This window comes from Chrysochloris asiatica, unplaced genomic scaffold, assembly GCF_000296735.1.
Source record: "Chrysochloris asiatica unplaced genomic scaffold, ChrAsi1.0 scaffold00051, whole genome shotgun sequence".
NCBI lineage: Eukaryota > Metazoa > Chordata > Mammalia > Afrosoricida > Chrysochloridae > Chrysochloris > Chrysochloris asiatica.
In genome coordinates this window covers 16,518,714-16,524,152 of record NW_006408569.1, presented here as the reverse complement: position 1 = coordinate 16,524,152, position 5,439 = coordinate 16,518,714, and the positions used below count along the sequence as shown (strand labels likewise).

Sequence of the window (5,439 nt, the reverse complement as noted above, 5' to 3'; positions counted from 1 at the left end):
AAGAAGTCAAGAAAGCACAATGGGAACAATCAAATAAAATAGATGCAGCATTGAAAACAATTCAAAACCTGCAGAAAGAGGTCCAAACGATTAATAATAAAATATTAGAAGTGGACAATACACTGAAAGGGCAAAGGAGTAGAATTGAAGAGATGAAAACCTTCGAACCAGCGAGCTGGAAAACAAATCTCTCAATACTGCTAATAGAGGAGCAAGCAGAAAAGAGGATTAAAAAGTCTAAGATTCATGTTGGACAACATGAAGAGGAATAACTTAGAATTATTGGCATTCTGGCACTGGAAGAATCACACAACTTCACAGAGGAAATAGTTTAATAGCTGCTGGAAGAAAATTTCCCTAACATCCTGAAAAATGAAAAGATAACCATTCAAGAAGTTCATCGAACCCCAGGAAGGATAGGCCTTAAAAGAAAATTACCAAAACATACCATAATCAATCTCTCCAAAATCAGAGAAAAGAAGAACGTCCCGAAAGCAGGTAAGGAAAAGAGAAGTGTTACATACAAAGGAAAGCAAATCAGATTAAGCTCTGATCTCTTGATCTTTCAGCAAAAAACATGCAGGCAAGAAGGCAATGGGGAGACATATATAAAACTCTGAATGAAAAAAAAAAAAACTGCCACCAAGGATCGTCTACACAGAAAAGGTATCAGTCAAATACAGTGGTGGAATTAAAACATCCTCAGATAGACAGAAGTTAAAGGATTTTACAAAAGCCAACCCAGTGCTTCCAAACATCCTAAAGGGAGTTCTTTGGAGTCCGAAACAACAAGAACAGAGAACAACCAGATATTGCCATATGTGGCAGCACCACCCAGAACAAAATCAAAAGAGGGAGGAGTCCAGAACAGAAGAAAACTGTAAGGATGAATTCAGAGGATCTGAGAGGTCAATCTGTGATCAAAACAATTACAATGTGAAAGAAGGTAAATTCACAGGAACAGAGAACCAGGTGGGAAGATCCATTAGATTTCAGGGTAAAAGAAACTGTTTAAATGGAGGAAAAAGTTAACAGAATATAGGGCGACCTCAAAGAAAATTAATAATTCACAACATACCAAGAAAATGAATATCCAAAAAGAATATGGAAACATTAAAACTATGAAGAAACTGACAAGAAAAAACACACAAAAAAAACTTGGTACAGGAAGGCATGTAGAACAAAGAAACCAGCAGCACCACAAAAACAAACAAACATAATGTCAGCAATTAATTCATACTTATGGATAATTACACTGAATGTCAATGGATTAAATACACCAGTTACAAGACAGAGAGTGGAAGAATGAAGAAGAATGGAAAAGAACACAAGAACATTCAATATGCTGTCTGCAAGAGACACACCTTACACACAAAGACAAAAATAAACTAAAAGTCAAAGGATGGAAAAAATATACTAAGTTAACTGCAATAAAAAACAAACAAACAAACAGGAGTGGCAATACTATTCTCTGATAAAATAATTTTTTTTCAGGCAGAATTCACTTTTATTGTTCTTTTATGTGGTTGCCATGGCTGGAGCCTGGGTCCTCTGCACACAGACTCTGGTGTGGGTCTTCACAAGGTGATCAGTAAACTCCTGGTAGGGAGACTTTGTGAACACAGTCTCTTTCCAGAGGTCAGGGGTGAGATAGCTGTAGGTCTTGGAGATGTCATCAAAGGTGGCCTTGGCAAAGTTGCTCAGGGTGGCAGTGCAGCCCCTGGCCGAGGTGTAACAATTATCAATACCAGCCATCAGCAGCAGCTTCTTGGGCACAGGGCCTGAGACAATGCCAGTGCCTCTGGGCGCAGGGATGAGACGCACCAGGACAGAGCCACAGCGGCCGGTCACCTTGCAAGGAACTGTGTGGGGTTTGCCGATTTTGTTCCCCCAGTAGCCTCGCCGCATGGGGACGATGGACAGCTTGGCCAAGATGATGGCCCCGCGAATGGCTGTGGCCACCTCCTTGGAACACTTGTCCCCAATGGCGACAAACGCCTTGAACCTGGTCTGCTGACAAGTGCACTTCTGTATCTGCACAGGCATGATCTTCAAAACCTCGTGCTTGAGGAACATTCCCAGAAAGAAGTCAATGATTTCAGACTCCTTGATTGGCAGGGAGAAAAGGTAAATCTCCTCCAGGGACTTGATCTTCATGTCCTTGACCAGACCACCCAGCTTGGTGACAAAGAGCCACTCCTTGTCCTCAGCTTTGCCTCCACGAGCACCGCGGTCTCGGCCACGGACCCTACCATGGCCACGACCCCAGCCAGGCAGATCACTACCAAAGCCTCCTTTGCAGAAGCCACCGTGGGCTCCTGCCCCCGGGCCCCCCAGGCCTCCGGGGCCCTCCCGCTGCACTGGCATCATCTGCCATTTGGTGTTTTCTCGGAGAAGAAGCTGAGAAAATAAATTTAAAGGCTAAATTCAGCATAATATGGAAAGATGAACATTATCTCGTGATTAAATTAAAGGGTCAATTTAAAAAGATAACACAACCATAATAAATATTTACGCTAGTAATGAAAGAGCAACAAAATATATAAAGCAAACTCTAATAGATTTGAGGAAAAAAGCAGACAAATCTACAATAATAGTGAGGCGTTTTAATACATCACTTTCAAAAATGGATTGAACAACCAGAAAGAAACTTGACAAAGACACAGAGGAACTAAACAACATAATCAACCATCTTGACTTCATATATGTGTACAGAGCATTCAACCCAATAACAGCACAATACACATTATTTTCCAGTGCACATGAAACATTCTTCAGAATAAACCATGGGTTAGGCCACAAAAGAAGCCTCCATAAATTTACAAACATCAAAATACTACAAAGTATCTTCTCAGACTACAATGCTATAAAATTAGAAATCAACAATAGGAAGACCAGGGAAATAAAGTCAAATACATGGAAGCTGAATAACAACCTGATTTAAAGCTAGTAGAAGAAAAAAAAAAGTGAATTCACAAAATTCCTAGAAACAAATGAGGATGAAAATGCAACATACAAAATCTTTGGGACAGGGTAAAAGCAATTCTGAGAGGACACTTTATTGCAATAAATGCACACATCCAAAAATAAGAAAAAACCAAAATCAACATATTAACATAACATCTCCAACAACTAGAAAGAGATCAGCAAAGTAGGCCTACAGTCAACAAAAGAAAATAAATAATAATGATCAGAGCAGAAACAAATGAGATAGAAAACAGGAAAACTATAAAGAGGATGTTGTTGTTGTTGTTATGTGCCATCGAGTCGGTTCTGACCCATAGCGACCCTATATAGGATTTCCGAGGGTGTAAATCTTTACGGGAGTAGAAAGCCTCATCTTTCTCCCGCGGAGCAGCTGGTAGTTTCGAACCGCTGACCTTAAGGTTTGCAGCCCGATTCATAACCACTACGCTACCAGAGCTCCTTATAAAGAGGATAAGAAGCTGATTATTCAAAAAAATTAATAAAGCTGACAAACCATTAGCAAAACTAACAAAAGAAAAGAGAGAGAAGACACAAGTACACACATAAGAAACTACATGGGTTACTAATAAAAATAACAAGGATAATAATAGAATGTTACGAAGAGTTGCACTCCAAAAAATTTGAAAATGGATACATTTTTAGAAAAGCACTACCTAACTAAACTTACACAAACTGAAGTAGAAAACGTGAACAAAGGAAGAAATTGAAAAGGTCGTGAAAAAATTCCCAACCAAAAAAAGTCCAGGTCCAGATGTATTCACTAGTGAATTTTATCAGATATTCAGGGAAGAGTTGTCACCAATTTTCCTCAAATTATTCCAGAATATATAAAAGGATGGAGAACTTCTTAATATATTCTATGAAGAAAGCATAACCATACCAAAACCAGGGAAGGACATCACTAACAAAGAAAATTTTAGACCACTATCCCTCATGAACATAGATGCAAAAATCCTCTGCAAAATCCTCGCCAACAGAATTCGAGAACACATCAAATAATAATGCATCTTGACCAAGTGTAATTCATATCAGGGATGCAAGGATGGTTCAACATTAGAAAAACCATCACTGTAATCTGCCATATTTTTTTTAAAGGAAAAGAACCACATGATCATATTGATTGATGCATAAAAGGCATTTGAAAAAAAATTCAACATTCATTCCTCATAAATACACTCAACAAAGTAGAAATTGAAGGGAAATTACTCTACATAATTAAGAACATATATACAAAACCAACAGCCAACATCACTCTCAATGGAGAGAAACTAAAAATCTTCCTTTTGCAAACAGGAACCAGACAAGGATGCCCTTTATCACCACTCCTATTCAATTTTGTGTTGGAAGTCTTAGCCAGAGATATAAGGCAAGACAGGGAAATTAAAGGCATCCAGAGTAGGAAAGAAGAAGCAAAACGCTCTCTATTTGCAGACGATATGATCTTATACATAGAAAACCACAAAGACTCAGCAAAAAATACTACTGGTACTCATTGGAAGAATAATCAAAGTGGCAGGGTTCAAGATCAACTATAAAAATCAGTTGGATTCCTCTATACTAATAATGACAGTGATGAAAAGGAAATTAGGAAAGCAATAGCCATCCAAAGGATGAAATATTTAGGAAAAAAATGCAACCAGAGAAACAAAGAAAACTACAAAAGACAACTACAAGAAACCCCCCAAAAATGGAAGAATATGCCATACTCCTGGATAGGAAGACTTAACATTGTGAAAATGTCAATACTACCAAAAGTAATCTATGCATATAATGCAATCCCAATGCAGATTCAAAAGACATTATTTAAAGAGGTGGGAAAAACTATTACAAACTTTATAAGGAAAGGAAAGAGACTCCAGATGAGCAAAGCACTGCTGAGCAAAGCACTGCTTAAGGAGAAGAACAAATTTAGAAGCCTCTCACTCCCTGATTTCAAAATTTACTACATGGCTATAGTGGTCAAACAGCCTGGTACTGGTACAATGAAAGATACATAGATCAATGGAACAGAACTGAGAATCCAGAAATTAACCCATCCACACACAGTCAACTGATAATTTGACAAAGGGCAAAAGTACATTGAATGAGGAAAACATAGTCTCTTCAACAAATGGTGCTAGCAGAACTGGAAATCAATATGCAAAAGACTGAAACAAGACCTTTCCCTCACTCCATATACAAAACCCAACCCAGCATGGATTAAAGACCTAAATGTGAATTTTAGGATTATAAAGATCATCAATGAAAAAATGGGGACAAATTTAAGGGCACTAATATAGGGTACACAGAGACTTCCGAACATTGCAAAAATCGCACAAACAAAAGAAGACAAAATAGATTATTGGGCCATACTAAAAATTAGAAACTTATGTGCATCAAAAGAGTTCACCAAAAGAGTAAAAAGGGAGCCCAAAGAATGGGAAAAATCTTTTCCAACAACATATCAGACAA

The 5,439-nt window shown here is 38.1% G+C and overlaps 1 pseudogene; it reads right to left on the bottom strand.

The window, feature by feature from the left end:
• Positions 1-1,518: 1,518 nt before the first annotated feature.
• LOC102835059 lies at positions 1,519-2,377 on the bottom strand (annotated as a pseudogene).
• Positions 2,378-5,439: the final 3,062 nt, after the last annotated feature.